General features: G+C 34.3%; 1 protein-coding gene and 1 pseudogene across 8 annotated transcripts in view; both read right to left on the bottom strand.

Annotated features, from left to right (window-relative positions):
• Nucleotides 1–23,339, bottom strand: part of PCLO (piccolo presynaptic cytomatrix protein) — a 378,475-nt gene that overhangs the window by 124,636 nt on the left and 230,500 nt on the right. The gene's annotated exons all lie outside the window — the stretch shown is intronic.
• On the bottom strand, nucleotides 668–22,623 carry LOC109455377 (E3 ubiquitin-protein ligase makorin-1 pseudogene; annotated as a pseudogene).

Here is a 23,339-nt window from a genome sequence, read left to right as displayed (position 1 = left end):
TTTTATTAAAATAAAACACTTCTGTATGTAGGGAATAGTTACAAAACTGAGAAGTTCAATGATAAAAGTAGTAAAATCACTAAAAAAAAGTATTGCATTAATAACTTTAGGATGAAAATTTAAATGCATTATTTTCAATTCTCCATGTATGTTATAAACGATGTGATAAATATGCTATTATATAGTTATTTTTGTTTATTTATTTTATTGTTTTATTTGGGAACAGTGCTTCTTACAAAAGGGCAGCTTCAAAATACAGAGATCTCTGCAATGATTACTTGTTTTCTCTTACAGTGAGAGAATGGGTAGGATCCAAGGGATGAAAGCAATAGATGGATAACTCAGGAGCATCTCCAGGTTATTTTCAGGAAACAGAGCAACAAAATGCAAAGTTAAAATTTTCAATTAAGGGGTTCTTCTAACTACTTGTCTCGTGGATTACCACCCCTTCCCCCTTCAGTGGGAAAGCATAACTTACTACAATAAACCAATGACTCCACTATGAGAAACATCTTAGAACATAGTTGTTAATCACGTCTGTCTACTTGCAAAGCTCAAGGATGGAAAGAGGCACATACCCCCAAAAAGACCCCGCAAAAACCCAAAAACAAAACCCCTCAAATGAGGAAGTTTTCTTAAAAAAGTGCCTGCACTGGAAAGACTAGCAGTACTTTAAATATTAATACAACTGTGTACCCAAGACCCAGTTTGTGTTAACATGAGATAACCAGATAGCTTTAACCTCAATGGCTAAGCCCAATTCTCTATTTATATAGTCACACAGAGCTAGTTCCCTGTTAACAGCTACCAACATACTGCTTTGTCCTGTAAGATCTATTTGCCACATGAGGCAGAAAACACTAAACCAAGGTTTTCCATGAGGCAAAGAACAGTGCATTTATGCAGAAGTGAGATGCATATCACACACTCATTCTCACATGTGCCAAGTCAATCAGCCCTTGGGAGTCAGCTTCTCCCTCCGTATTTCTTTTATGTCACTATATCTTTTATGTGTGTCTTTTAACAATGTTCCTGTCATAGTAAACACAGTGAAAACCTCAACACATTTGTACCTGGTTCTGGTTACCCAGTAGTATTACTTGTGCGCAATTAAACAAGAGACCAAAACCACAGAAGAAGAGCGCAGGGTGGGGATTACAGGGTAGGTAATGCATATAAAAAAAGATATAGGTAAATATCACCAGAAACCTCAAGTATCTACTTAAGTTTGTAGCAGAAGGCTACTTGTCATAATTCAGATCCTTCACTCATCACCCCTCTTCTTGGACCCCAAAGCAGGGCCAATGTTGTTACTTTTGAACTTGGGATCCTAGACAAGAGTGTGAAAAGTCCATAAACATGACTGTAGAACTGTGTGAATCTGGTTGAAAACCGATGATGCAACAAAATAATTGCCTGACAGTTAAATTCATGTTACAAAAAAACTAACTGTAAGATTTAGTTTTGTAACTTTTTTAAACAGACAAAACACACTCCTGGGGGAAAGGTGAGAGACTAAGAAGAAAGGCCCTGGGTAAAAATTATTATTACGATGGCACTTGGAATTGATAGGCCTGTCAGGAGAGAAACATGAGCACTGCCACACCACCATAGTGGATAGCCACTGTCTGGGGCTAAGCAGACCAATTCACACGCCACATAAAGCTGCTATAGCCCCGAGACATAAACAATCTTCCAGCTCATCATGAACAAGTCCCACTAGTCTTCAGTCTGTCAGATCATCATTCCCACCAGTAACCAAAAGCACGAGCAACATCTCGCCTGGCTCAAAGGTGGCAAATTCCTCACTGTTGTCAAAGGGTTTGCTGTTCTTTTTCCTCGGTGAGCTCCCAGAAGTGGTTCCTTCGTTGGGCCTGGTCTCTCCTTGATGTTCCCACTTTCCATCTCTGTGGCTCCTCCCTACAACCATTAAGGTATGTGTGCTTATAAAAACACTTCCCTCCAAAGGGCAGCTCCCAACTTCACAAAATACCTGCACCCTTGGTGCTCATGGCCTCCTTGTACTTCTGAATGAGTTTCTGCTTCTCTCCCTTCTCCTCCACCCAGTATTCACTCAGAGTGACAAAGTTAGATGTGATCTGGTGTTCTGGGTAGGAATTTATGATCTCACTCTCAGTTGCTTAGCACTCCTCCACTTGTGAATGCACTTGAGATAGTAGGTGTGGCTGCAGTTGGAGAGGATCTGAAAGTGGGGCTCCATGGTGCTGGAGTTCTTGTAGACCACCTCCCTGTAACTCCCCCACACTATGTCTTTACTGTGCTGAACAGCAGGTGAGACCTCCATGTCCTTCTCATGGGCTTCAATGCAAGGTTTTATATGTTGTGACCTCTGGGCAGGTCCACGGGATGGAGGACCTACAGCCCACACATAGGGGTCTCCACTGAGATACACGGAGTTCTCTCTATATCTCCCACTGCAGCAGAGAGGCAAAGCTACTGCTTTGTTTCCACTGCAGTTTGCTCCTTCTCTGATTCTTCCTCGGTCAGTGAGCCCTTTAGGGCTGCCTCAGTGCAGGACGGGACAGTACCTCCACAATAGGGCTGCCCAGGAACAAACTCAATGACATTCACCCAGTTTTATTGCCATTCACTCAAACCTGCCCTTACAATTGCCAAGTTTGAATTTCCTGACTCAGCTTTGCCGGTATTCATTTCAACAATTGGTCCAACTGCTGATGAGAAACTCGAGGAAGCAGCAGTGATGATTTTTCAGTTAGAACTATAGCAGTCACTTCTTCCTGTTTCAATGGCTTGCTATGTTTATATCTGTAGCGATCTCCATAAATACAGTACCCTCACTGAAGATACTTGCGCACTATATGGAATGGACTGTCAGAGGTCATGCACATAGCGACAGTTATATCCTTCCTTACAAACTCCATGCATAAAATACCTGCAGGTGACCTGTTTACCCCAGCAGCCACTGCTGCCGCCTACCCTCCCGCCCACAGGGACGGGGAGGTGACTGAGGGGGTAGGGGTGGGGAAGACGCTGCCACTGCTGCTCCTGTTGTGTGGCTGTTGTTCCAAGAGCTGCAGCCTCCACTATTACTGTATATCCCACACAGCCATGGCACCAGAACTTCCAGATCACATAATTCCAGTCTGGCTGCAGGGAGGAGAAAGCAATGAGGCAAGTGGAGGGGTAGGAGACTGAAGTACCTGCTTGCTCCCCTCCAGGCTTTAGCCTATTATGTAGATAGTTTTAAACTTCCAGTCCAAAATAGCAAAATAGGAGGCTCCTGAACATCTTGTCCTATGGACATAAAAAATCTATAGCTAAGGTGAAACAATTCACTCTGAAAGAAACCCAGAAACTGAGCGACTCCTAAATATCAGGTGAATGAGAAAATACCCACATCAAGACAGGTCTTAGTACACCCTCAGATACTGGAGGCCATTAAGTACAAATAAGGCAGCTTGGGTGATCACAAAATTTGAGAGACAAGAAAAAGCTCAGGTCAGGCTAAATGATAATGTTCATCTCCTACATGAGACCATTCCAACAAGACTGGGAGAGGTGGCTGTTTTATGTAATGTACATAAACAAACACAGAGAGTGAAGACAAGGGAAATAACAAAGGATCATGTTCCAAGCTAAAGAACAAGATAAAACTCCGGGAAAAGACCTTAATGAAATGGAGATAATTTTTTACCTAATAAAAAGTTCAAAATAATGGTCATAAAGATGCTCACTGAGGTTTGGAGACAAATACATAAGAAAATGAAAATTTCAATGAAAAGATAGAAAATATAAGAAAATATCAAACAGAAATCATAAGCTAAAGAATATAATAACTGAACTGCAGAATTAATAGAGGAGTTCAACAACAGACTAGAGAAGTGGAAGAAATGATCAGTGAACTTGAATACACGGGAGTGAAATTCATCCAAGCAGAAGCGCAAAAAAAAAAAAAAAAAAAAAAAAGAATGAGGTAAAATGCTCACATCAAGAGCATTTTAAGACCACATCAAAATTACAACAAAATTACAGAACAACTATCATTGACCATAACCTAAAGACTAGCTAAACAGAATTCCTATAACTAAGGATGTACAGAAGAAGCCACATTGAGACTGATAGGAGGGGTGGATATGCAGAATGGGTAGGCCCCACACCCACAGTGTGGCAGTTAAGAAATTGGGGGCATATCTTGGTTGCAGAGATCCCCCCATAAGGCCACAAGGAGTTCCAGCGCCACTCTGGGCTCCCAGTCCAGGGTTGAAGTGCCAGGAAGAGAGGTCCCCACAACTTCTGGCTGTGAAAACTAGCAGGCATTGTGGCTGAGCAAGATGGAAGGCTGCAAGAGTTCCAGGTGTTTCTCTTAAATGGCCCATGCATTGATATACTCACTGATGGACTCATTTGCTCTGAGCTCTAGTACTGAAGCAGCAGCTCGAAAAATGCCAGTGACATAGAGGGAGGAATTGAATTGTCTGGCTTAGGGAGAGTGCTGGAGGAGCAGCTTTCTCTCAGACAGTGCTGACAGATAGTACTGGCAGATGTTATTATTCATCTGTTGAGCCCTCTCCCCATCCAGCCTGTATGCACAGATGTGTGCAAAGTCTGGGTATCCATCAACCTGGTTAACACTGTTCACCCCACCCTGGTGATTCACTGACAACTCACCCAACTTCCAGACCCACTCAAGTTACTTCCAGTGGCTTTTCCCATACAAACAAAACAGCCTGTCTTGGCTCATGTTGCAGACTTTCCTAAACTCTCTCAGAAGTTCACAAACCCCAAACAAGCAACATCTGGCCTGGACCTATTGCTAAGTGGCCCCAAACCCAGCACTAGTGGCAGCCAGTCTTGGTTTGCAGCCCTGCTTCTCCTCGGTTCCTCCAAGCCCACCAAAAGTGGCAACTGTGTACATTTCACTTTGTAGTTCATACCAGGTGGCCCCAAGCTGGGCATAAGCAGTGACTGACTTTCTCCTGTACCAGTGGCCCTCCCAAGAGGCCCCAGAATCAACACTCCTGGCAGCCAGCTTCAGACCACACCGGAGCACCACTGAACCACCTTGACAAATGATACACCCAAAGGGTGGACTCAGTAGGCACCAGAGACTCGCTAAAGGGAATCCTGCTTTGAGTGGCTAGCCTCTGCACAATAAATTCCTCTGCTATAGTCATGGCCCATCTTCATAAAATTGGTTAGTCCCTCCCATTGTCTGACAACAGCAACCAACACTCCACTACAACAGGACAATAAACAAGTGACACCGCTGGAGCACCTGGCTCCAGTGACCAAGGAGACTGGACCACTGAGCCTCTTAGTACACCTTTACATAAGGCCACTCTAACAAGACCAGGAGATATAGCAGAACTACTGAATACATAGAAAGAAACACAGAGAGGCAGCCAAAATGCAGAGACAAAGAAAAATGTCCCAAATAAAAGAATAGAACAAAGCTAAAAAAAACAAACAAAAAAAACCACCAGAACTAAACAAAATGGAGACAATTAATCTACCAGATGCAGAGTTCAAAACACAGGTTATAAGAATGCTGAATGATCTCAGGGAGAATTTCAACACAGAGATAGGAAACATAAAAAAGAACCAGTCAGAAATGAAGAATACAATAACTTAAATAAAGAATACATTAGAGGGAATCAGCAGTAGAGTAGATGAAACAGAGGACCAAATCAGCAAGTTAGAAGATAAGGTAGCAGAAAACACTCAATCAGAACAGCAAAAAGAAAAAAATAATGTTTAAAAAATGAGAATAATTTAAAGGGACTCTGGGACAACATCAAGCGTACCAAAATTCACATCATAAGGGTACCAGTAGGAGAAGAGAGAGAGCAAGCAATTGAAAACCTTTTTGAAGAAATAATCACAGAAAACTTCCCTGACCTGGTGAAGAAAATACATATACAAGCCCAGGAAGCATAGAGAGTTCCAAACAAGGTGAATCCAGAGGTACACACCAAGACACATCATAATTAAAATGCCAAAGGTTAAAGAAAAGAATCTTAAAAGCAGCAAAAGAAAAGAGGTGAATTACCTATAAGGTAATTCCTGTTCCCATAGGACTGTCAGTTAATTTGTGAACAGACACTTTGTAAGCCAAAAAGGGATTCACATGAAATATTCCAAGTGAAGAAAAGCAAGGACCTACAACCAAGATTACCCTATCTAGCAAAGCTATCATTTAGAATCAATGGACAGATAAAGAACTTCCCAGACAAGAAAACACTAAAGGAGTTCATCACCACAAAACTAGTATCACAAGAAATGTTAAAAGGGACTTCTATAAGTCCCCTTCTATAAGACCAAAAAAAGAAAAAAAAAGAAAAAATATGAATAATAGAATGGCAATAACTACATACCTATCAATATGGACTTTAAACATAAATGGATTAAATGTTCTAATGAAAAGATATAGGGTTGCTGAACTGATAAGAAAACAAAACTCATATATATGTTGCCCACAATATTTCCACTTCAGATGGAAAGACACACACTGACTGAAAGTAAAGGAATGGAAAAAGGTATTTAATGCAGATGCAAATAAACAAAAAATAAATATGGGGTAGCAATACTTATATCACACAAAATAGACTTTAAAACAAAAGCTATAATAAAAGACAACATGGATTGACCTAGAGAGTATTATGCTAACGGAAATCAATCAGACAAAAACTATATGACTTCACTTACATGTGGAATCTAAATTTAAAAAAAACAAAACACACGAACTAAATGAACAAATAAAACATAAATGAAATCATAGATACAGAGAACATTTTGATGGTTGCCAGATGGTAGAAGGTTGAGGGATGAGTGAAAAAGGGGCGGGGAATGAAATGTACAAATTGCCAGTTATAAAACAGTCACAGGGATGTAAAGTACAGCATAGGGAATAGAGTCAATGATATTGCAATAACTATTTATGGTGTCACAGGTACAAGACTTATTGGATTGAATACTTTGTAAGCTTAATCACTATGTTATACACCTAAAACTAATAATATATTATATGTCAAATGTAATTGAAAAAAAATAAATATTAAAAAATGAAAAAGAGTGAAGCTAGATTAAGGGACTTTAGAGATACCATCCAAATGAAAAAGCAACCAATAGAATGGGAGAAAATACTTGCATCATATTTCTGATAAGGGGTTAATATCAAAATATATACTCATGTATAAAATATATACTCATACAACTCAATAGCAAAAAAACTCTGATTTTAAAAGGCATAGATGAACTGAATAGGCATTTTACCAAAGATAACATACAAACGGCCAACATGAGAAGATGCTCAACATAGCTAATCATCAGGGATAGGCAAATAAAACCACAAAGAGGTATTACCATTCACCTGTTAGAATGGCTATTATAAAAAAAACAAAAACAGAAAACAAGAAATAACAACTGTTGGCAAGGATGTGGAGAAAAGGAAAACTTGTGCACTGTTGATGGGAATGTAAATTGGTAAAGCCATTAGGGCAAACGATATGCAGGTTCCCTAGAAAATGAAAAATAGAACTACTGTATCTAATAATTCTTCCTTTAGGTATTTATATGAAGAATTTGAAAAAAACACAAATTTGAAAAAAAACGATATGCACCTCTATATTCACTGCAGCATTATTTACAATAGCCACAATATGGAAACAAGTGTTCTTGGATGGATGAATGGATAAAGAAAATGTGGTTTATACATAGACAATGAAATAATATTCAGCCATGAAAAAGAAGGAAATCCTATTGTTTGGGACAAATTAGATGGAACTTGAGGGCATTATGCTCAGTGAAAGAAGCCAGAGAAAAGATAAATACTGTGAGGTATGACTAAGTCAAACTCATAGAAAGAGAGAGTAGATAAATTGTTGGCAGGGGCGAGACAAATGAGAGGTTGGTAAAAAGATACAAACTTTTAGCAATAAGATGGAAAAGGTCTGAGGATCTAATGTAAAATATACTGACAATATGTGCTAACACCATATTGTACATTTGAAATTTAAGAGAGTAAAACAAATATTCCCCCTCACACAAAAAGATAAACATATGAGGTGATGGATGTGTTAATTAACTAGATGGAGGGAACACTTTCACAATGTACACATAAATCACTACTTTAAATATCTAACAATATTATAAATCCATTATACCTTAACAGACCTGAAATATCAAATAAAATAAACTGCAAAAAATAAACAAGCATACTAAAAAAACCTCTTCACATTTGCATTTAAATTTTGTCTACTTTAATTTTATATGTTTATTAACATGTCACATTAAGAATTGTGGTATTTTAAAGTATTACTAAGAATGTTTTATTTTCATCATTAAAATAATATATAAATATTATGATGTTATAATTAGATCTTTAAATTTAAACAAAATTAAAAAAACTTATTTCATTTCAACACTATTATATGCTACATCTCGTCATCAAGGAAACCAAAATTTGTTATCAGTGAACGTATTATCTTATGAATAGCAGTCTTTAAAACAATAGTTTATTATTCATAATAAAGTTATCATAGAATGAAGATATATTTCTCTTCATTTATGGTCATGTCATTAGTTTGCCTAAAGAAGAAGATACATTATCTATATAAATGTTAATGCTAATGAAGTACTAAACCTAATGGAAAAATCCCCAAAGGATAATTCAATTAAACCTATTTTTATAGTTTACATGTTAATTATACTCCTGAGTAAGGCTGTGAAATTTTATTTTTATGCTCTTTCACCTACTAATTTCTATGTTATAAATTATCCATGTAAATATTTAGCAAAGTAAACCAAATATATTAAAAATCCATAGTAAGATCCCTTTTGTAGCTTACCGAATGCCACATTAATTAATTGATAGTTGAACATTAAGACCTAAATAATTTTCACTATTTGTCCTTTAGCTTTACTAATTTTTGCTTCTGATAAGAAAAATGTTTCCTCCACACTAAGCATATCAATCGCCTTAATAGCATTACATATTTGATGCTTCCAGCAACATTAAAATGGCAACACCACATTCATGCCAAATCTAATCCAAATCTAAGCCTGAATATGCAAATTACAAACTGAGCTATTCCCATGAGCTTTTTTTCTAACCCATCCAATTGCTGTATAGCATCCTTTTTCTTATTTTTAAATATGTATACTTTATGTACATGATAGATTCAAAGAAAACATTTTGTCTTATTTCCATGAATAAAAGTTCACACTTGTCTTTTCTAATGGCATCTAAATAACAAGAAAAAAATGTCATGTGATATTTAAAGGCTGTATAAAGACAATTTATACTTACACCATACTGGATGAGTCCAAGTTGGCCTGCCATAGAACTGAAATGGCCATTGTCGGAAAATAAGGGATATAATTTACAGATATATGAAAAGACACTGGTATTCTGGCATAATTGAACATCTTTCAAATGACAGATGATGCATGCCCTGGTAAAGAAATTTACTAAAGGTGCATAGAATTTCTTCTAACTGAAAAACTTCAGAAATAATTCCCACCAAGAAAATTTCCCAGGACTGCCACACTCATAAATGCATTATTTTATTCATTCAATTACATAAGGATTTTTCCTATATTTTAGCTTATACAAGGCAATTGCAAAATTATAAGCATAAAGACCAAATCTGAAGGGTTTGCATGATACTTCTATAAAAGGCAATTAAAAATAAATTTATTCCATGGAGGCATCATGTTCCCTGATTTCAAGCAATATTATAAAGCTATAGTAATCAACACTATAGTTTTGTTACAAAAATCGACCCATTGATCAATGGAACAGAATAGAGAATCCAGAAGTAAAACCATATATATACATGGTCAATTAATTTACAACAAAGAAGCTAAGAACATACCCTGGGAAAAGGACAGTTTCTTCAATAAATGATGTTGGGAAAACTAGACAGTTACATGTGAAAAAATAAAACTGGACCTTTATCTTACAACATATACAAAAATTAACTCAAAATGGATAAAAAATTTGAATGTAAGACCTGAAACCGTAAAACTCCTGGAAAAAAAATGATAAGCTCCTTGACATCTGCCTTGGCAATGATATTTTGGATTTGACAGCAAAGGCAACAAAATAAAAAATAAACAAATGAACTATTTCAAACTAGAAATCTCTGTACAGCAAAGAAAACCATTAACAAAATGAAAAGGCAACTGACTGAGATAAAATGTATGCAAATAATATACTTGTTAAGGGCTTAATATCCAAAATATATTAACAACTCATAAAACTCAGTAGCAAAAAAAAAAAAAAATCAACCAATCTTATCAAAAAATGGGCAGAGGATCTGAACAGACATTTTTCTGAAGAAGACATACAGAAGGACAACAGTACATTAAAAGGCACTCAACATTAATAACCATTAGGAAAATGTAAAACAAACCACAATGAGGTATCACCACACACCTGTTAAAATGGCTATTATCAAAAAAGACAAGAAATAACATGTATTGGTGAGGATGTGGAGAAACGGGATCTCTTGTGCACTGTTGGTGGTAATGTAAACTGGTGTAGCCATTATGGAAAACAGTACGGAGTTTCCTCAAAAAATTGCAAATAAAATTACCATATGACCCAGCAATCCCAGTTTTGGTATTTGTCTGAGAAAAATGAAAACATTAATTCAAAAAGATATATGCAAACTCATGTTTATTGTAGCATTATTTACTACAATAGCCAAGACATGGAAGCAAACTAAGTGTGCATCAACAGATGAATGGAGAAATAAAGTGTGACTATATATATATATAGTCTATATATATAATATATATATATATAGTCTATATATATAATATTACACAATGGAATTTTATTCAGCCATAAAAAGAGGGAAACATTGACATTTGCAACAACAAGGATGGACTTTGAAGGTATTATGAAAGAAGTCAGTCAGAGAAAGACAAATACTATCCTATCTCACTACATGTTGAATCTAACAAAAAGCCCAGGAAACCAAAAAAACAAAACAAACAAAACCCCCCTAAAACCAAGCTCATGGACACAAAGAATAGATTGACCATTACCAGAGGTGGGAGGGTGGGGGTATGGGTGGGAAATGGGTGAAGGAGGCTAAAAAATACAAACTTCCAGTTACAAAATAAAGAAATGATGGGGATTAATGTACAACATGGTAACTATATTAATAATACTGTATTACATATTTAAAATTTGCTAAACGTATAGATCTTAGAAGTTTTCATCACAAGAATACAATTTTTGTAACTATGTATGGTGATGGATGTTAATTAGACTTATTGGGGTGATCACTTTCCAATATATACAAATATCAAATCATTATGATATACACCTGAAACTAATATATTTCAACTATATCTAAATAAACCTATCGCATTTAGCTGTACTTAGGGTCCAAAACAAAACGATTCTTTCATATGAAAGTGGATGTTATAAAATTAGGAGATAGGGTCACTTTATAGAGATGGACTTAATAGTGACTTGTTTAGCTACTGATCTCCTTAATATCAGGCCAAGACTGGGCGCGCAGCCATTCACTCTGTGCATTAAAGAAAGTTGTTGCATTGAAGATAGTCATGTAACCGTATAATGTCACTGGAAACTAAATAGTTTAATCTTATATTTGTTTAAATTTACAATGTGCTCTCCAAAATAAATGTCAGTTTTACTTAAATAAAAGTAGGAAAAAATGCTATTCTAGTGCAAAATTGAGTATTAAGTGTTCCTTCTGTACTTCTGGACATAATAGGGGATTGTGGCAGACATACACTATCACGACTCCGAATGAGCCACTTCCTGTATAACACCTCCCACTTTGAGTAGAAGTAGAACCTGTGACTTGCTTCTAACCAATAAGATCTGACAAAGGTGAAGTGATAGTCACTACTGTGATTATATTGCATAGAATGAGAATCTCTGCTGGCCTTGAAGAAGTAAACTGCCATGCATATGAGGGCCTGGAGAAGGCCACATGGCAAAGAGCTGAGGCAGGCTCTAAATGCTGAGATTGGCCACCAGCTGAGAGCCAGCAAGAAAATGAGGAACTTATTCCCACAACTTGGAGGACATGACTTCTGCCAGCAACCACGTGAGCTTGGAAGATGATTCCCAAGCTCCAGAACAGAACAGAACACGGCCTGGCCAACACAGGTCATAGCCTTGTGAGACCCTGACCAGGTGCCTGAGGTCTGCCATGTCTGGAGTTTTGACCCGTGAAAACTGGGAGATACTTATTATGCATTGTTTTAAGCCATCAAACGTGTGGTAATTTGTTACCCATGAATAGAAAATTAATACGAAGATGAAAGTGGTATTCTGAGTTTTCTGTACACACAGTATAGATGGACATTCTCTTGGTAGCAAAACTTGTGGAACATTTGTGTTTCTAGTCATTACGACAGTGATTGAGCAGTGATAGAGGGTAGGAATGAAAGGGAAATATGCCATGAAAAAGAAACTTTTGCCCTTCATAAATAAAGAGGAAGAGCTCTGTGTATCAGTTCTGCAACTCTGGGGTCCCTGTTTATGCAGCAATTTCATGGCAGCTAGGCAGTATCAAATATATAATTGAATGAATAATAAATAGATGAAAACCAAAATGCCTATTTTTTCCCCAAGAGGAGGCTAATGCATCAATGATAATGATGTTAAAAATAATAGATTTTTATTCTATTCTATTTAGAAAATATCTTTAAAATTACATTAATTACATTTGTTCTTCTTAGAACAAACAAACAAAAACCCTCTATTTTATACATGAGGAAAATGAGGCTTTGTGAGGTTAAGTGCTTAAGGCAACACCTATTGTATGGGAAAGCTAGAGTGGAGCTCACACTCTTACTTCAATTGAGTGACTTAGCATTGTATCTCTGTCTGGTTAGCACCAGCATACTTGGTTGAGCATCTGTAGGGATGGCTTTGGGAGCAATACATTCAGCTCTTCCTTTTTTTTAAATTCAAGTTTATTGGGGTGACACTGGTTAGTAAAGTTACATAGGTTTCAAGTGTACAATTCTGTAACACATCATCTATATATTCCTTTACTCATTCAGTTGCACAAAGGAGAGTGATGGGAGAGATTGCAATCAGACCATTAAAAGGAGAAATTACCAAGAGATAAAAAAAAAAACAAACGTTGGGAGACAGCATCTCTTAGTCAAGACTGAGGAAATAAGAGGTTTCTGGCTTAGGCAACCCAAAAATCATATAGTACAATTTAATGTGTAGCTGCGACTGATTAGTTGGGAAAGATAATGCTGTCGATATAACTGACAATATAATTGTCAATATAATTTGTTTTTCTATAGATGTATACATTTTTATGCCTTGGTTATGTCTTTATCACCAAACATTATAAAGATAAAATTGTTACATTTTTAGTATTGTAGTTTTTACTATTTTAGCATTTGTATTACAAATATGAATTGCATGTGTATATATGTTAAATAAATAAGAAATTGGAGTAATACTTATGTATCTTGTCATGCAAATATATAAAGAACAAACTGCATACAGGCATGGTAACATAATAACTATTATAATTACCACTATTTTTGGGAGGAGTTGAGAAGCTGATTGGAGAAAAAAAGTTCTGAATTTGTTGAGTCACTTTAGGGATATAAATAAAATCCAGATGTCCAGATTATTTTTGCATTACAGGCTAAACCTATTCTCATCAAAACCAATTTGCTCTTGGTGAAGGAGGTATTCAACACAGTTCAACAGTTTCTGCCTTCCAATATATATCAGGGGATATTTTTAATTAAAGATTTATTTAATATAACTGTTTTGGTTATTTTCATTACTGCATTAAATAATTATTAGTATTATCTGGAATAAACAAGAAATGCTACATGTTGTTAGGTGACCAAGCTAAGAATATTCAAGTAGTTTAATGAAATTATGATTTAAACAAAAAATGACGTGATGAATTCTATTTGGTTTTTGCACCTTGTGCCATATTATTTTACATTTAATGTAGTATTTTATTTTTCTCAATCTCTTTGATATCATCTTCAGGGATAGAAGGAAAAAGAAACTAACATTTCTTCTTTGTGGATTATACTTTTTTTTTTTTTTTTTTTTTAATTTTCTCTACAACTTTTCATGTTAGGTACTATCCATACCATTTCAGGACAGAAAAGCTGAGACTAAGGAAGATTAGAAACTTGTCTGGGTTGTCCAGCATATAAAAACGCTAATATTAGAGCCCTTTATTTTTCTTGACTCCCACATTCTTGTACTTTCTACATACCTTCAGTAATTGCTCTAAATTTCAAGAAAATATTGTAGAACATCAATATAAATCCTCATTCCTTTAACTGAATCTCATTTATTATTGCCCAATTTTCCATGGCCAATTCATGTACATTTTATATTTATACCCTTCAATTTCCCATTAACTTTACCACTTATCCTTCCCTCCTATAGGTTAAACATCTTGAATGTCTTCACCTTCTCCTAACAGAACCAATTAATTCCTTTAATTTTACTTCATTAAGAGCACATAGTAAGGGGGGAAGGGAGCTCTAGAAGAGGGTAAACAGGGTCAAATATATGGTGATGGAGAACTGACTCTGGGTGGTGAACACATAATGTGAGATATAGATGATGTATTACAGAATTGTACACCTGAAATCTATATAACTTTACTAACAATTTTCACCCCAATAAACTTTAATTAAAAAAAAGAGTGCATATAGAAAAATGTGCTAACATCCAGTTAGAAGGAAAGCCTATAAGGTCCCTTTCTTATCATGAACACAATTGTGCAAGCAATATTTATTCTGACAGATGTCAGCAGAAGTAATGATGTTAATGTAAAACTTCCTTTGACAGGGGCGACCTGGTCGGGACCCCCTTTCATTCTGAGAGCTGCGACTCTTTACTTTTAATAAACTATCCTCTTTTACCAAAAAACAGAAAAACAAAAAAACAAACAAACAAACCAAAAAAAAAAAAAAAAAAAAAAACCCACACAAGTTGCTTTGACAATAAACACTTCTTCTGTTACTGAGGAAATGAATGCAAGCTTTCACTAAAATTTACCAGGAAGAGATTGTGATTTTAGAAGAAATTCAACCTTATTTTATTTCTATAGTTTTATTCTACTTAGTTTATTTCTAAAAATAATTTGAGAGGCTTACAGTGAGAATCATATCATATGTAACTGCACTGTTAAAAATAGAAAAGAAAAAAAGCCATCCTGAATGGGGAGGGAGAAACTTCAGCCTCAGGGTCTACTTTGTAGCATTTGTTCAGTTCCCAGATGTTCCCATAGTGAGCATGGAACTCAGGTGTTTTCAAGGTGACAATTATACTTTTCTTGGTCTTCTGCAAGAAGAGGTGACATAATTGTTTTTACTTTCTATTCTAAGACTTGGCCTGATACGAGTAAAATAGTTTTCTCATGAAATGTTCATATAAATAATGTTGGAGAGATGTGAAATGGGTGTTAGTCCTACTTTATCTAAACCACCCGGAGTAGCTCACCACATTTTTGCCTCAGTTTCTCCTTATTTGATATTCCACATTTCAGTACAGCTGTGCAATCTCAATCAAAGGTAATCAAACTTATTTTAAAAACAAGTGCACCTTTTTCATTATGGTTAAGCTTTTTTCAGACTTCAACTTTGAAGCAAACAAAACAATTTAAAAAAACAAACTCATAAAGGAAGCTATATTTTCCATAATTTCAGTGATGCCCAGACTGCCTATCAAATTCAGACTTTCTACCTAGTTTTCTACCTAGTATACCATGATTTGGCCCTAATCTTAGTGCCATTTATATACTCTGTAATATAGCAAAACAAAACAAAAACAATAATCTACTCTTCTGCATATTAAATAGATAAATAATTGAAAGGAAAGAACAGTGATAATTATGGTCTAAAGCCTAAAGCTGCCTCATTAACTGGTGAAATCAGCAGGGCCTTCAGTGGCCTAACCATTCAATCCCCTCCGCACTCTGGTGAATAAAGTCCCCTAGCCAAACAACTTTGCTTATCAAGGATCAGGTGAGGTTCCTGCTTATCCCTGAGTAGTGGGTTTCAGTTTCCTGCCAGTCCACAGAATTATTCAACCAAGTCAATCATATCTTCTTGCAGGAACCAGGGGGCACTCCATCCAACCTTTTGATACTAAAAAGCCTGCCTCCCACACTCCTGGTTGTTTACTCTGTTCCTTGGGTACCACCCCCCACCATGGTGTGTGGTGCCCTGCTCCCTCCCACTGTGAATATATGACTAATAAACTGCTGTTGATCTCATCTGTCCAATGTCAGATGTTCTTTGTTTGGCCTTCAGCATAACCCTGGGTCACAATCTAGGTGAACAGGAGGCAATTAAGCTATTAAATATAGGACAAAATATCAACCTGAAACTTAATAAAAAATAATACTAAAATCAATGTTATTAAAATTTGGCATCTGAAGTAAGTTAAAATGTGCTTTTTCTTAAATTTGTATCATTTTTAAATTCCTAAACAGCAAAGGAAAAACCATATTCTTAGATTGGGAATGAAAATTGGTAGAACTTTTCAGGTAAGAAATTTGACAAGATGTCTAAGAAACATCCAAAATATCCCTTCCTTTTCACTCAGTAATTTCACTTCTGGGGATGTATTTTAAGGAAATAATAAATATTGTGGCAAATTATTTCAGAAGCAAAGAGAAAACTTGGAAGTGCAAAGCAAACAATATAATTATATTTGTATCTTAGGTCCCTAACATATTTTAGATTTTATCCTTTTTCTTAGCAGCTCATATTTAAATTTCTTTGGTTACATATTGGAACAATATAATGACTGATCAACTTATGTAAATAAGGCCATATCACAAATGTAATCATTCCCATTTAAAAAATTACTCAAATATAATCCAGAGTCAGTATGAGGGAGGGTTCAACTGATATCTATATATCTACATAACTATATATCTATATATCTTTATATATACTTTCTCTACCCTTCCAAATATAAAAATATAATTCACTCAATACTTTAACATATTACCAGTGTTCGAGATCTCCTTTGAGTATTAGAGGAAAGTGGCAAGTCTGACTAGCTGTTGTTGGCTTTTAAAGCTGTTCTTAAACACTTCTGCTCAGCTTTTTTAAATTTTAGGCTAAAAATCCCCTTCCAGTGAGTATTACAGAAGAGGAGAGGAAACAATTCTATAGCAGAGTTATGGTCGAGTCCCTGTATTGTCACAACTAGTCATCAGCAAAAGAACAAAACAAGGATGTCTGCTCTCACTATACTGTTCAACATTGTATGGCAAGTTTTAGCAAGGGCAATAAGGGAAAAAATAAATAATTAAATTAAACTTATTCTCATTGGAATGGAAGAAGGAGAACTATATTTGTAGATGACATAACCTTGCATGTAGAAAATCCTGAAGATTTAACACACATACAAAAAACTATTAGAACTGAAAATATAAGCAAACTTATTAGCCAAAAGGTAAATAAACAAAAACATTGTATTTCCCTAAATGGAATGAATAATCCAAAACTGAAATTAAAAAAAAAAAATCTCCATTCACAATAGCATTAATAAGAATAAAATGACTTGGGAGGCCTTATCAAAAGAAATGCTAGCCTTGTACTTCAGAAGCTATAAAAGTTTACTGAAAGAAATTAAGGAGATCTAAGTAAATGAAAAGATATTACATGTTCATGGATGGGAAGACTCCATCTTATTATAAAAGCATATCAATCTCCCCTAACTGATCTATAATTTCAATGCAACCCTTATCATAATCCCAGCAGGCTGATAACTAAAATTTTATGGAGATTTAAAGGACCTAGAAGCATCAAAACAATTTTAAAAAATAAAAAAAATTAACACTACCAGATTTCAAAACTTAATACAAAACTATTGTAATCAACAGAGTGTAGTATTGGTGAAATAAGTTAGGCATTTAGTAAAATAGAACTGAACTGAGAATCCAGAAATAAATTCTTGTATTAATGGTAAATTGATTTTGACAAAGAAGCCAAGACAATTCAATATGGGGAAATATTTTTGTAAACGAAAGTTGCTTGTACAACTGGATATCCATTTGTGGTTCAAAAAATGAACTTGGACCCCTGTCTCATACCATAGGCAAAAACCAATGTAATACAATGTAAACGCAATGTAAAATATATAAAGCTCCCGGTTTCAAACATAACAGAAAAATCTTTGTGAACTTGGGATAATTTTAAATATGATTTTAAGGGCAGCATGGTCCACAAAGAAAAAAAAATATCGATAAATTGGATTCCATTAAAATGTAAAACTTTTCCTTTAAAATAAAACCTTTAAGAAAAGAAAAAAAACACACACAGACCTGAAGGAAATATATGTGCATCATATACCTAATAAAGGACTTATACCCAAATATATATAAAGAACTTTTACAACCTCAGTAAAGAGACAAATGACCCAAATAAATAATGGGCAAATGATCACCAAAGAAGACATATGCATTGCTTATAACTACCTGAAAGTATGCTCCTTATTATATCATTAAGAAAATGCAATTTAAAACAAAAATGAGATATATCCACACTCACCCCAAAAGACAGACATCACCAAGTGTTACATAGACATGGAGGAAGTGGAATCCTCTCAAGTTACAGGCAACAGTGTAATATGATGCACTTACCTGGGAAAACTATTTAGCATTTTTTAAAAAGAGTTAAAAAGAAATTTGCCATACAGTTCCACTTCTAGAAAACCATTTAAAAATATCAATGTCCAAACTAAAACTTTAATGCAAATATTTAAAAACAGAAAAATCTAATAGATAAACAAATGTAGAATATCTAAACAATGGATTACTACTTGGGAATAAAAAGAGCAAAATACTGTTACATACTACAGAACAGATAAATCTCAAAAATGTTGGTAGGTGAAAGGAGCCAGACAGAAAAAACTGCATACTGCATGATTCAATTTATATGAACTGCCAAGAAAAGGCAGACTTACAGAGACAGAAAGTAAATCTCTCGTGTGTGGCTGGAAGAAGAGCATTGGAAATGGATATTGCCAGCAGGCTCAAGGGAACTTTGTAATAATCGAAACTTTCTAAAATAATGTTTTAGATTGTGGTGATGGTAGTACCAGTTTCATAAATTTAGTAAAAGTGATTGATTTATACACTTACGATGTGTACATTCATGATATGTACATTATACTTCACTAAAGCTGTTAAAATAACAACAAAAAAGAGCTATCCACGTTTGATACTGCTACCATTGCAGATCCAATGAGATCTGTCACATTTGTCTCCTGTTCCTAAAAGCCAATAAAGGTGGTGGACTAATGAGGAATAGAAAATGAGCCCTATTTCTATAGAAGACACTGCTATCTTTTGAACCTAAACATTTTCAATGTTCTTCACTGTTACACTTGCTAATTTGTCTTTTTAGCCTTGCAGATGCAACCAGTCCTTTATGGAACTATACATAAGCAAATGTCATTTTTTAAAATCAGAAGAATTTCTTTGGCTTGTTTCTAACAGCTGTGTTTCTAGACCCATGAGACGGAGTTCCAAATAAAACAGACTCATTTTTTGAGCATTACATTTTATGCTTTTTTTTTTCTTTTTGATAATTTCTCTCTAAGAGGAGGGGAAACAACATTTGTTGAATGTATAGTAAGTACAAGAATTTGTGCTTGGTTGACTTGAAATTATTTGAGATACATAGAACTGGTCTTATTTCAGAGCAGCAAATATTCTCAATATTTAAATAAGTAATAATGCTAAACTCCAACTCAGGTCTTTCTGATTCTAAAACTCATCACCTATTCTCTCCATTTTGCTGCCTTGTGCTTGGTTGAATAAGGAATTTCAAAACCATTGTACAGCTGTGATCAGCATCTATTACATCTGAAGTTCACAGTTAAAAGTTAAAGGATGTATTTTCTAATAATTAGGAACCATTTAATAGAAGATCATAAGAATATATTATCTTCGCAAACATCAAAAAATATAAATAAATGGTGCATGTGTATGGTACACCCTTACAGATATGTATGCATGGGTATGAACAATGTTTTATAAATTCCATTTCTTTCTCTCTGTTGTTCCTAAAATTTTATTGTCATAATTACTTGCATTTCAGATTCTTCTATTAAATTATAAGTAAGTTGTAGATCAGGGTCTTTGTTGTACTCATTCTATTAAACCAGCAATCAACACGATGTAATTCACACCATGGGTGTTCAATGAATAAGTATTAATCAATAAAATTTTTTTAGATATATCCAATATGAGTTATAAAAGTAGTTAGAAAATATACTTTGTGTTGCATAAGTTGTTTTTATAGGAAGAAAAAGAGTTTATTTATAATTTTTTAAACCGTCTCTGTAAATATCATTAGAGCATTGGTTCTCAAACATTTTGATTTCAAGGAACCATTTATACTTTTTAATAGTACTGAGGACCTCAAAGAACTTTTGTTTATATGGGTTACAGCTACGTATATCTTCTATATAAAACAAGAATTTAAAATATTTATTAAATAATGAATTTAGAATAATTCATTCCATGCTAAAATAAATCCCATTTTTAAATAACAATGACTGTATTTAAAAAATAAAATATTTATGAGAAGGGTGGCATTATTTTACATGATTGCAAATCTGATTAATAGTCAGCTAAATAGAAGACAGCTGAATTCTCATGTCTGCTCTGTAGACAATCTGTTGTGTTGTCATGCATCATGTAACCTTTGAGAAACTCTATGGTATAGTAACAAGAAAATGAGCATGCAAAAGACACATACTGCCTTAGCATTACTATAAAAATAGTTTTGACCTTGTGGACCCCCCGAAAGAATCTTGGGAACCATGAGGGTTTCCTGCTCATACTTTGAGAACCGCGGGAGAAAAAAATAAAAAACAAAAATAACAAAAAACACATTTCCTATTCCTGTCTCCTATTTTGAAATTATTTTTGCTTCCAATAAATAAATTTTTTTCCTTTTTTGTGAGTTATGCTAGTTCTATATAATTCTTACAAAATATTTTAATGCTATTTAGACCAGTTAGAATGATTTATTAAAATACAAAAGATACACAGTATTTCTACTTTCAGTGGGTTTGTATAACCAAAATGAAAACACACTAATGACCACGTCTCCCTCTGTTTGGGAGAGCAAATATACTGCATTTTATTCTTCAGTCCCTTCTTGTTTACATGCTTATCTTGTTTTACAAACACAGTTAAATGATTACCTTAGGTATCTTTCATACTATTGATAAAGCTACTGGACACTGCTCTTTGTCTCTAAGCATGAGAAACAAATAGGAATTTAAATTGTTTTATTGTGGAAAATTGTATACATATTTAAAAAAGTAGTGACAAGACTATAAGAAAACCCTATGTGGTTAACCTTCCAGCTCCAACAATGATCAAATCATGGTTAATTCTGTTTCACCTATTTTTCTACCATTCTCCACACAGTTAATTTTGAAGCAAATCCCAACAAGGTATCATTTCACTTGCAAATATCTTAGTATGCATCTCTAATACAGATACTCTTAATTTTTATTAAAAACATTAATATAAAATGGTAATCATAGCAAAACAAAACAGGAAATCCTTAATATCAACACATATTTAGTCAATCACACTAGGCTTTTAGTTGAGTAGCAAATGACATAGAGATTAGGCAGGAACATAAATGTTCTGTGCCAGGGTTTCCCTGTCACTGGCTTAGCACTTCTAGACACTGTTTGCCTAAAACTGTCCTTTCTGGCTCTAGTCTTGCATATGTATGTATTTAAATCCATTTAAGGTACTGAAGACTTATTTGAAACAATACACATTATTTCAAAACATTTAATTTAGTATGAAATCATGTGACTTAAGGACACATGAAAAAATACTCAGTAGTAATCAATGCAGTGTAAATATAACAGGGAAAATAGTTTTATTTTAGGCCAATATCAAAACAAGGGGCATGCAGAGAAATGATATAGTATATTACTAGTAAATTTATCAGTCAAAACAATAATCCTCATCTATCATTCTGCAAAATCTATATACTGAGAAAACTGAATTTAGTTTTCATACTAGATTACTTATAACAAGAAATTAATAGCTCTTATTTCTGTTATTCAAATATATTAAAACATTTTTCTAATTGTAGTGAAATAATGCATACTAAAATAATCAGTGGTAAAAATAATTATAAGGTTTGGGGAATAATTTTAATGTAGTATAAACTTTAATATAGTATAAAAATAATAATACAGCTAGAAAATAAATACATTGACATACAGTCCTGACGATTTAGTAAAAATGGTTTGAAGATTTCTGTTGTAAAAAAAATAATTTTTGGCATTGCTATAAAGTATTATGTTGTTTTGCCTTATGAGTTGGAGGAAACTGAAATAGGTTGTAGCAAGTAATTATTTCTATGCAAAGAGTTTGAGATTCACCCCTGGAATTTCATCAGTACTTAAAAAACAGTCTGTACGCAATAAAACTATAAAAGGTTGAATTATCTGTGTCTAGCAGAAGACAAATTACCCAATCTTAAAAGGGAAAGAACATTAGACTCTTAATCGATTCATGCTATATGAAAACAAAGAGAGAAAAATTGCTCAAAACAAACCTGTTTCATATCCACATATTCCATGGCCTAAAAATCTGTGAGGAATAATAGCAAGTACACTAAAGAAATATCTAATTTTGTTCTTTGTTATATTAGCTCTTAAAAAGAAAACCTCCAGCACATATGCCATGTTGATATACCATCTATACAAGTATTCATGTATACACACATATATGAACTTATTTATTTAAATATTTTCTGTTGATGTACAGTGTCTAGGAAACACAAGGATTATATTTGAGTAAAACTATAGGTACTATTTATATTTAAAAAATTCATTAACTTTGACAAAATTTTAATTTTGTCTCATAGATTTAAATATATTAATTTTCATCTGTAATATAAATATTTCACTATCTTTCAAAAGTATCAAAGTCATTAAAAACAAAAGAAGCCTGAGATACTATCAGATTGGAGGAGACAAAAGAGGCTTGACAACTAAATGAAATGTGAGATCTGGATTGAATCCTGGACCAGAAAAAGAAAAATGCAGTGGGTTAGTGGAGAAACTCAAAATTTGGATATTGCTTATAGATGTTTTAACAGTATCCAATCAATGTTAACTTCTTGGTTTTGATCACCATATTACGGTTAGATAGATGTGACATTAGGGGAACCTTGAAAAGGGTGGGCAAAAGAACTGACTACTATTTTCAGGGAGCACAAACTTTCTTAGGGTCCAAAATAATTTGAAAATATATATTTTTTAAATTACACCATGAGATTTGGTCTACAGAAGT

The sequence above is a fragment of the Rhinolophus sinicus genome, chromosome 4, assembly GCF_057876585.1.
Source record: "Rhinolophus sinicus isolate RSI-liver-muscle chromosome 4, RSI-T2T, whole genome shotgun sequence".
NCBI classification, from domain to species: domain Eukaryota; kingdom Metazoa; phylum Chordata; class Mammalia; order Chiroptera; family Rhinolophidae; genus Rhinolophus; species Rhinolophus sinicus.
This window is presented reverse-complemented; position numbering and strand designations above follow the sequence as displayed.